The sequence below is a fragment of the Epinephelus lanceolatus genome, chromosome 23 (genome assembly GCF_041903045.1).
Source record: "Epinephelus lanceolatus isolate andai-2023 chromosome 23, ASM4190304v1, whole genome shotgun sequence".
In the NCBI taxonomy this organism is placed as follows: Eukaryota; Metazoa; Chordata; class Actinopteri; order Perciformes; family Serranidae; genus Epinephelus; species Epinephelus lanceolatus.
The window spans coordinates 4,495,802-4,507,500 of record NC_135756.1 but is presented as its reverse complement, the minus strand read 5'-3'; the positions used below and the strand labels follow the sequence as shown (position 1 = coordinate 4,507,500).

Genomic DNA, 11,699 nt, shown 5'->3' with positions numbered 1-11,699 from the left:
GCTATTCTAGGTTCTTCGGAAACATTTTTTATTGTACTTGAGTTTTTAGTTTGATGCCTGAAACAATTTCTGTGGTTAACACAACCTTAATGAACTTTCACATTTTGTCCTACGACATAAAATATATCAGTAAATACCCCACTAATGAGTTCTGAAGTATTGATGTGCCTCTCAAAAAAGACTGTTCTCATCAAGTGACTAAATGAGACTATAGAGAGCTTTACAGTCTCGTTGTGGTGGCGACATTAAGTCATGCGACTGTGGTGTCGTTTGTTTATAACCTAACGTTTGCTTTTTACCTCTGGCGACTGCATTTACACTTCAAAAATAATAGAAGTTGTGTTAATATGTGATTATGTTTGTATGTGACTATCTTGCTGTACAAAATGTGCAAGTATTATAATATACCCAAAGGCTTTTTGATGAGGGAACCAGGGTGATAAATAAAAAACTTCATTCCTGCAGCAAAAAATCTCACTTCCAAACAGTCGTAGTCATTCTGAACAAAAGCAATCCATGCATATTCAAAGCTAATGAGAGACTGTGAGTGGCAGTAGCACAAAGTGCTGCAACAAAAGAAGACAGTAGCGTAAAATAATAACAAACCTCTGTCTGTGTGTTCTGAAGCAGAATCAGTTAAAATACTTTCAAACCATCTGAAGCGTCCAAACAGGCAGCTGCAGCCCGAGGCTGCATCTCTAACATCATGTTCCACTTCACAGAATAAAACAGATTCAATTATGTTTTTTCAAGCCGGGACATTCCTCTGCAGACATCTGATCTCAGTCAAATTACCAGCTACAAAATCCTCCGAACAGATGGCATCAGAGTCTTATCCTGTATCAGACAGACACGCACATAAAAATATATCTGTATAATGGTGATGTTTCACAGAGGTTACAGAGGGTCATGACTTCTGGATCTATCTGTGAGCTTGCCCCAAATACTGAGTGTAACATTATTCATTCATGTGGTCCACGCAATTCAATGGTGGTTCAATTTCTTTTCATTTGATTTTCTTACCCACCAAAACTGATAATGACACGAGTAAACAAAAGTTACAACTAGAATTATGGCGTCGCAGCTGTGCGGCTACACCAACCAGTTGAGTTACAGATTACATCCATGTCTGTCCACGATAGTTGACAACGCTTTAAAACATGGACACTTCACACACATAAGATCTACACAATCAGCACAGTTTCAATATTACTGTCACCATTTCAGTATCTTTGCGGTGACACATTCTCGCCAACTAAAAGAAACAAACATAATCTTTTACAAGGCCATGACTCATCCGTCCGGCCGGACTATAACGTTAGAGGGAATCGCCTTGTTGTTTACATATACTTCCGGGTAGAAAACCAGCAGAGCTTTTAGCTATATACATATATATATATATATATACATACACATCACATTTTTCACATCACTGTATCGCCGTTTTGACTAATCCGATGTTTGTAAAGTCTATAAACACAATGATTGAACAAACATTACTATTTCTTAGCCGTTAGCGGTGTCTGTAATAGGTAATAACTCATTAAACAGTCAGTTTCAATATTACTGTCACCATTTCAGTATCTGAACAAATGTCTCCCCTTCTGTTCCTGAGATATGACTTTGAAAAATGGCCAGATAATTGTTTTTGCAGAACATTATGACCTCACGGTGAAGCTGCACTTTGACCTTTTGGATATAAAATGTCCTCACTTCATCATTATATCCATTATATCTGACATCTGTGTGACACTTTTGTTATAATCAGTGAATGAGTTCCTGAGTTTTGGCCAGAGACATATTTTGTGAGGTCACAGTGACCTTGACCTTTGACCACAAAATTCTAATCAGTTCATCTTTGACTCAATGTCGACGTTTGTGCCAAATCTAAAAAGAAAATTCCGCAAGGTGTTCTCAAAAAAATAGACATACAAGGTCACAGTCATCTTTGACCACCAAAATCTAATCCGTTCATTCTTGATTCCAAGTGAACATTTGCACCAAATTTGAAAAAAAATTGATTGTTCACAGGAATGACTACCAACATCTAATGTGTTGAATGCAAGGAAAATCACCTTGAGGCATTCCTGAGCTAATTGTGTTCACAAGAATGGGACAGACGGATGGATGGAAGGAAGGACGACCTGAAAACATACAAAAGTAGTTTTTATATTCAGGTTGTAATCAGAAGAATGTAACTTTCTAAAAAGAATAAATAATGACAGATAGTTTTCTGCATCCCAAAGTACAGCAGCTTATTTAACAATGTGTTTGGCAGGTTAAACATTAGTTTTTATCTTTAATGAAAAATTGTTCCATTACAGATTAGCAACGTATAACAAGTAGGGGTGGGAATCCACGATACGATATTATCACGATACTTGAGTCACAATACAATATTAGTGCGATTTTAAATATGTTGTGATATGCTGAGTAGTATTGTGATAAAATATATTGCGACTTATTACCTTTTTTCAACTGGAAAACTTTGTCAACATCTGTTTTATCCAATACCGTAAAGTTTTCAGTCTGTTAATCTCATTTCAGCCATTATTTTGCAGCAAAATGTGTCTAGTGGACTGAAAAAGCAACTGATTATATTATTCTAGGCTGTGGCCTGGAGTTTCATTTGTATTTGTCATATTTATAATATATACACACACATTTTAAAAAATCGACACTTGACACTGTGTGACAATACGATATTGCCACAAAAATATAACGATACTATGCTGTCCCTAATAAAAAGACTGTCTTTTGTCTCAGTGTCCTGATGTTTCATTTAATTTACACAGATTTGTTTCCTATGTATTTTTGTGTTTAAATAAGGCAATGGATAATAAATATATTGTTTAAACAAAAGAAGAAGATCTGATAAAATGGTGGAAGAGCTTATTTTGTGTTCAGAGAATATGGTTTTATAAGCCTCACACACACAGGATAAATATCAAACTACTTTGCTTTCTAATTTAGGCCCTTTATATAATACAATTTATTTAAGAAACAGCTGACCCTTGTGACCAAAGGATGAATTTATTCTGCTGAGAGAAAGTTTCTAACTCAGAGGGAGCTCATAAAAAAGATGACGTAAAGTAGTTTTGATCTCCAAATCTTCCCTCCAACTTCCTCTGCAGCTCATAAAGTGACTCAGCAGTAAAAGTTGTTTATGAACAAACTTTTAAATCTAGAGACACATCCATGGGAACGAATGTTTGCCTTTTTGGACATATACGAGATAAAAATCACAGCAGAAAGAGGAGCGGCAGCTTCAACTCCAATCAGGTCACAAGAAAACCAGGTCTCATCGTTTTGGCATTAATCAGATAAAGTGTTTCCTGGTTACACCGACAGCAGGTGTGGTTGAGAGTTCAACCCGTCTGACGACTCTAACCAAAGGTTAATAACTCAGCTGTGATAGCAGCCAATCAGAGGACTTTAACCCCACGCTGACATCAGAGACAGACAGGTGAGGCTGAGCTCACCTCAACAAGAACCAACACAGATAATAATATGGATGATAATATTTTAAATAGCAGAGCTGCTAACTGACATATCAGGAAGTTACACCTCAAGCTGGTTCACAAATATAAACAACATACTAAAGCTGACATAAGGAAATAATTTAATATATAAAAAATGCAGCTTTTAAAGCATTCTCAAGGCATCAGAACTAAAATTGTAACGGTCATTATCAGCCACTAATATCAATCCGTTATACTCAGGTCATGACTGGAAATTTCTGAAAAGGGATTTTCCTGATAAAAAGCCACAATATAATAAAATTGAAATTAAATATAATGCTGCTCCTTCAAAGAGGATAGAGATGTTCCTTCTTTTTATTTTTAGAGGCCTGGAAACAAAATTATCTCATAATTCACTTGAAAACGAAACATCATTTTGAGTAGCAGAAAAGTGTTTCTTTGGCTCTCAACTCCTCAGATTTATCTTGTGATCTCTTATTTGCTTCCGTGAACTGCTGGTTTGTCTATTAACAACATTAATGAAGAGGAGAGATGTGTCAGGATCCATTTAGTGAGTGCGTGGTTGATCATTATTACTCAGAGCAGCACGCCACAATGTCAAGTTTTTACAAGTTTAGAAAAATCAAGACAAAGGTCCTGATCAGACGGAGTATGTTTCAGCAGCCTGGGTGCCTTTTTGTAATTGTTTTCACTGACAGTAAAGTGTTTTGCGTTTTTCCACTTTATGCGCGTTGCACTTTTGCAGAAGCGCTCTAAACTTCAACTCAACTGGAATAAGTGTCTGAAATCATCTGTGTTTCTTTTCTTTCATTGCCTAATTGACTGAATTGAGAAACCGAGCTGTAGTCTGTAGTGGCAATGACAAGTGGAAGCATACATGGTTTGAGTTAAGCTAACGTTAGCTCACCTTCAGCGTCACCTTCCTGGACAAGGTGCAAGACTTATCTGAACAAGTTGTAGCCTCATAATTAGGCCGGACGACTGACAGTAGATCCTTAAACTGTCCTCAACTCATCATTAAATAAGTCTGAACTAGGGTTGCAACTGTATGATGTTTTTGTGGTACCACAACCGTCTCCGAAAATACCACAGTATTAGAGTTTCTCTTATTATCAGCATCAGTGATTTGCTGGGTTCCTTGCTACAGTTAAAAAATGATGAAGCAAGCTGCAAAAAGCACATTCATAGAATGTTAGGGCTGCAACTAACGATTATTTTTATTGTCGACTAATCTGTTGATTGTTTCGATTAGTCGACAAATCATTGTATTGAAAAATGTGTTAAAATGTTGAAAAATGTTGAAAAATGCTGGTCTGTCTCTCCCAATGCTAATCCTAATGTCTTGTTTCGTACTCACGCCAGAGGGTTTTAGTTCACCGTCATGGGAAAGTGTGTAAAGCTGCCAATATTTGAACGTGAGTATTGAAGAGTATTTTGGGGTACTTTTATAGTACTTTTGTATGAAAAAAGACTAAACTAAAATAGTCACCGATTATTTTAATAGTCGATTAGTAATCGATTAGTCGACTAATCGTTGCAGCCCTATAGTACGTATGTTTTTATTATAGTGTATAATCACCTGAAAAATAAAAATTGTTGTGTTCTCATTACCTTGGAATGAGCTGTTTAGAGAGTACCATGTTTCTACAGTAGCCCAGAACGGACAAACCAAACACCGGCTTTAGATTGAGCAATAGAGTGTGCCAGTAAACCCGGAACTCCGTTAGCACTTTTAGCATTTCCGGTTCTCTTTTCTAAGGTCTGTAGTTAACAAAAGCTTAAGCGAGTTTCAGGTTTTGTTCTATGACATGAAACACGTCAGTAAATACCCTACTTGTGAATTTTGAAGCTTTTACGTGTCGTAAAAAAGGCGGTTGCTAACAAGTTGCTCAATACGACTACAAACTCTGTCGGGGACATTAAACGTCATCACCCCCGAACAGACGAGAGTGCTGGCAGTCCGCCATTACAGCTTCTTATTTAGCTTAAACAGTCCGATTTCCCCATTATACAATGTTTTTAAAATAAAGCGGACTAAATCAGTTGAAAGCTTAGTGGCGGTGACGTCAAGAGTCATGCGACCGTGGAGTAGTCATGTAGTCTGTTAAAGCCTAACGTTAGCTTTTTACTTCTGGCGATCGCATTTAAGCTTCAAATGCGGTATGAAAGGTGTTCATATGTGAAGATTATCTCGCTGAACAAAACCTGTAAGTATCATAAACTTGTGTTAGCCACAGAGCTTATTTTCTGACATAATCCAAAACGCAATGCAAAAATCACATTCACTTTCTCTTCCGGGAACCAGCGCGATGCTAAACTTCCGGGTTTTGATGTCAGCCCTGGCACACTCTATTTGTCTTTTCGCATCGGCCACCATAGTTAGAGGCCCATCTGCAACAAGCATGGTCGAATAAACACTGATTTGCAACATAAAACTGTTTCATTCTGTGTTTTTACCAACATAAATCACTGGGTGCGTTTGTTTTGGAGAGGAAAAGATCTCTGTGGATAATTCAGCTGTCGGTAAAAACCTCCTGAATAAAGAACACTGAAGGATTTCTAAGCAGAAGTTTCAGCTGGTTGCAATCTGCAGCCCTCACCAATATATGCCACTAAACCCCAGAAATCCTGCACACTAAAACTTTAGAGCCACCATGAACAACAAGTCCTTAAAGTACAAAGAAGTATCAGAATTTAAATATCTACTGCTCTGTGTATTGATGAAGATCAAGCGATGTGATTGAGAGAAGCTACTAAGGTCAGGTTGTTGAGTCCGTCAGTGAATGATCTTTGTCTGACGATTGATTTAAGTTTTAACTTTAACTGAGACTACAGCTGATCCATACAGCCAAACAGTTATGAGCATACTCCTATTACAAAACAAACATATTTGTATTTTTAACTACAGTTTGACCCATTTCATACACAAAAAGGCTTCTGTTAATGTGTTAAAAATAGGACATTTAACTAATCTGTCCTGAAGTTTTAAGTTTTTAAAGCAAAAATCTGTTTGTAGAGTCCAAACAGAGGATCAGCCCTGCAGCTCACTGCCAAACAGACGCCACGTTCTCATCCAGAGCTGTGATATCATCCCGCCTTGAGCCTTATAATCCTGGACTTCATCTCTCATGTGGACGCCTCCGGCCGAACCTCAAGTCACCACACCGTCAGCGAAGCAGCCAGGTTTTGAACACACAAGATACTTAAAGAAAAAGGGTGTTTGGAAATATCTGGTGTTTCAGGCTGATATGTGTGGTCTGTTGTGTCTGAATGAACTGACTGAGATCATATTGAAACCACCTGGACTCACTTATATCTGTAGCCCAGGACTCAAGACCTTTAAGGTATCGACCAAAATAACCCAGCACCAAGTATTATCGAAACATCTCCAGTCAAACAATGCCTGCATTTGGTCCTTTTTGCACCAGGGTCTAATCCCATACCACCCCGACTTCCTGCCAGATTAGTAAACTTTCTGTTGCTGCCTTCTCAAGAGCCATCTCCTGTCTCCTTGTGGCAAATAGTCAGTTTAACGTCTGCCCTGTAAACACGAGCTAACACAGCAGTAGTGGCTAACATCCAACACCAAGCTTTTTAACAGTCCTAACAAACTCAAATTGATACCGAAACGATTTATCAAATGAAGGACTTTATTGGTATCAGTATCACTTTAAGGGCACTAGCATTATCAGTATCGTAATCATTTAAGCCCTATTTTAACACCAACCAGAGTTTACAATTCTTTCTATGGCCATCAATATTCCAGAATTCCAGCCATATAGAAGAACTACCAAACATTTTTTAAATAGCCTGCATTTAAACTGTGATAAAACACACAAAAAAGACGGGCTGATATCTGCCATCTGGCTCACCGTGGTGAAGGCTACTTCTGGTCTGATCTACGAGGAGACCCATCGTGTACTAAAGGTTTTCCCGGAGAACATGAGCTGTGAAGCCGTCACCTGCACCGAGCACGCTAACTGCCATGGATGTGGTGATTTCTCTGAAGAGGCAGGGTCGCACTCTGGTCTGCAAGTTTATATTTAAGTTGGTGAACATATATCATATCGTCTTTCGTCCCATCTGCTATTGCTTATCTTAAGAAGCATTGACCGTTAATGTCCATGATTTATCCCTGACAGTGTGTGACACTGGATACTGTGTGTTATGTATTTGTACTGTATGTTTTCTTGTACTCGTGACTCCTGTCTGTATCTCAAATTGCCCCTCAGGGACATTAAAGTGATACCTTACCTTATCTTACATTACATCTTATGGGTCACACACTATTAGGCTATTTAATATGCTATTAATGAATCTATTTAGCATATTTCCCACCAGACATTTGGCCGTTGATATTTTGATTTGCTGGACAACGACACTTGCTGGCAAAACGTTGGCATATATTGATGTGGGGAAGTGTACAGATATATTGAGAAATCTAATAAAATCTTATAACAAAGGTGTTTAATTCTCAGTTTTCAGGGGCAAACATAAATCAATAAATATCTCTAATGGCTTCAAGTATTACATAAAGCTGTTATCATTGCATTTTTAAGTACAAGTCTGATGTTATTTTCAACAAATCCTGTGTTAGTCCGTCTATCAGCACTATCTGACTTCCTGTCTGTGGCTCTCAGCTTCAAGCCCATTGGTTCTCCACAGAAAAAGGACATTTTTAAAAACTCCCTTATCTATTAAATAAAGTCCAACCCAGTTCAGATAACTCTCAGTTCCTCATGAAAATAAAAATCAACACACACAAGTGTTGTTGGGTTTTCATAACTGAACAGACAACAATCCACCAAAAACCTGATCATTAGGTACAGCAACACCTCCACCTCCACACAGCTCCATCACGCTCATGTTTACACACAGATTTTAAAATGTGACCTTTAAATCTGCTCGCTGTGAAAAACAAACCCTGACGCCGACTTCCTCAATGAGCCGAAACTATAATCACAGGATACAATAAAAAATAATGAGCAGCAGTGTCACAGTGTGACCCGGTGTGCGTGACTTGACGCTAAATGTACATTTTAATAAATACACATAATGAGAATTATCGTCATCGATACCACCATTTCTGCTGCTCAAAATGAAATAAAAAAATCTGTTTATTAGTGGAAGTTTTCTGCCCCACAGTCAGCAATTAGGTAAATTTATGACCATAAAACACACATCACATCTCTTAATATGAAGCGTGTACATTTATTACAAAGTGATAGTTTCACCTTTAAAATCATCTCCCCTAGATTAAATACGTATACACACTGATTTAACGCACCACTTCCATGACCAAAAATCAGTACTGTATCCCTTTAATGTCCTTAATTTTCCAATAAATGCCATTTAAAAAATTTTTTTGAAGTAAACTATTAAAATTTGATGATGGATTTTTAAGGGGTGCACTTAATCATGTGTTGATTCCCGGAAGCTCTAAAGATAAAGTGAGTTAGTGATGTCTTTTGTTGACAGTTTACAGGATTATCATCACCGGGTTATTAACGTAAAATGATTAACTTTGTCCATTTTCCCATTCATGATGTGACAAATTGAGCTACTTAGGTAAACAGCCCCAAAACTGAAAATTAAGACTTTTGAAATTAAGGAATTTTCAGGAGTTTGTTTGAGGTGTTATTGGTAGTATAATGTCATTAAACACCATTCAATAAGTAAAAATGTGTATAAACTTTTACACAATTTAGACCTAATTTTTGTCTGTCTTCCATGATATTAGTTACTTTACATATCACAAACACTTAATAAAAATTAAGGGTTTTGTTTAAGATGGTATCATAAAGTAACATAAAAGCTTCTTACAATCCATCTACTAAAAACTCTCTGTATTTAAAGGGGGTTTGGCATTACGAGGAGATTAGCAGACGATCTACTTTAATATAAGCTGACATAAAGTTGTGTAAACAGTATTTAAGAAGTAAATATGAGTATAAAATAATTTGGGTCAACCTTTAAAAGAACTTAACAAACATTTGGAAGACATTTTCTTCTAACATTCACGACACCAGTTATATAGATTTAACATCAATGTCAGCTAAAAAAATAGTTATGTAAACAGTATTTAAAGAGTAAATATGTGTATCAAATGAGTACAAGTCAACTTCTACACAAATTACTAAACAAAATAAGATGTTAACTTATGTTGGAGTTTCTTCTAAAGTTAAGTTAGATATATTAAACATTGATCAAACATTAAGGGATTTGTTAAAGCTGGTATTATGAAGTAATGTAAAAGTAATATACACTCCATCTAGTAAAAACTCCATATATTTAAAGGACATTTGGCATTGGAAGGAGATTATTGGAAGATTTATCGTCAATGTCAGCTAATAAAGAGTAAATAAGTGTATGACATGAGTATGGGTCAACTTCTACATGAATTTCTATGCAAAATAAGATGTTAACTCATGCTGGAGTTTCTTCTTAAGTTAATATAAGTTATATTTATTAAACATTGATCAACCAGTAAGGGATTTGTTTAAGTTGGTATCATAAAGTAGTGTATACTGCACGTACTTAAAGACTATTTTAAGGAGGTTAGCATTACAGGAAGAGGACTGGAAATGTATGACTTAACTTTAATGTCAGCTAATATGAAGTTAAGGGAACAGTTTTTAAAGAGTAAATATGTGTATGACATGATTCTACATGAACTTCTATACTAAATAAGATGTTAACTCGTGTTGGAATTTCTTCTGAACTGAAGTTATATAAAATACACATTGATCAAACCTTAAGGGATTTGTTTAAGTTGGTACCATAAGGTAATGTATACTACATGTACTTAAAAACTCCTGTTATTTAAAGGAGGTTTGGCAGTGGAGGGAGATCATTAGAAATGTAAGATTTAACTTAAATGCCAGCTAACATAAAGTTAAGGGAACAGTATTTAAAGAGTAAATATGTGTATGAAATGAGTGTGGGTCAACTTCTACATGAATGTCTCTGCAAAAATAAGATGTGAACTAATGTTGGAGTTTCTTCTGTTCTTAATATAAGTTATGTAAAATACACATTGACAAACCTTAAGGGATTTGTTCAAGTAATGTATACTGCATTTACTTAAAAATTCATTTTATTTAAAGTAGGTTTTGAATTGGGGGAGATCATTGGAGATGTAAGACTTAACTTTAATGTCAGCTAATAAAAAGTTGTGTGAACAGTTTTTAAAGAGTAAAGATGTGTATGACATGAGTATAAGTCACCTTCTACATGAATTTCTCTTCAAAACAAGACATTAACTCAAACTGGAATTACTACTGAAGTTAATGTAAAGTATATATTACATAATACATTAAGGGATTCGGTTAAGTTATTGTGATAAAATAATGCAAAAGGAACACATACTTCATTAACTAAAAGCTAATATAAAGTATTTGAAAAGTAAATTAAGTGTATGAAATAAGTGTGGGTCAACTTCTACGTGAATTTCTGTACAAAATAAGATGTTAACTTGTGTTGAAGTTTCCTCTGAAGTTATATTAAACATTGGTCAAACACTGTTGGTCTCATAAAGTAACGCAAAAGTAACGTGTACTCCACCAACTAATAACTCCTGTTATTTAAATGAGGTTTGACGTTAGAGGAGATTACTGAAAATGTGAGATTTAACTTTACTGTCAGTTAATATAAAGTTGTGTGAGCAGTGTGTGAGGAATAACTGTGTGTATGACAGAGTGTGTGTGAACTTGTGGAGGTATTTGGGCGACATTTTCAGCCGTTACGTTAGCGTTAACGTTAGCTAGCTGCTCTCTGACATTTTGTTGGTGTGTTTCGATGTTACCGACCGACTGACCGCCAGGCCGACTCCTGTGAAAACAACCTTAAACTACAGCGACATTTTCCTTCTTCATGTTCCTGTCGTTACACACTCACACACGGTGCTCGGGTCAACACACACACGGACTAAACTTTAACGTTAGGCCCCCGTTAACGGAACTTTACCAGATGGTGATTTATAGACTTTAAACCAGAAATTTCGGTTCACTCACCGTTTGAAAATTCGACGTCAAAAGTCCAAACGGCTCTTCAGCCGTGTGGGCCGGTTTAAAGATGGAGTCTGACTGTGTGTGAGTTTTAAAGAAGAGAAAGTAGAAGCGGTAAAGTTGGAGCTGAAGAGGAGAAGAAGAGGGTGACTCGGTTGGTGAAGTCCTCCTGCTGCCATAAGAGATGAGGTCACTGCGTTAAAAATAAAAG

General features: G+C 36.5%; 1 protein-coding gene across 1 annotated transcript in view; it reads right to left on the bottom strand.

The window, feature by feature from the left end:
- dusp16 (dual specificity phosphatase 16) overlaps positions 1–11,699 on the bottom strand; it is a 31,553-nt gene extending 19,854 nt beyond the window's left edge. The window contains exon 1 of the mRNA XM_033614980.2: positions 11,495–11,699. The gene's annotated coding sequence lies outside the window, so the exon portion shown is untranslated. The remainder of the gene's footprint in view (positions 1–11,494) is intronic.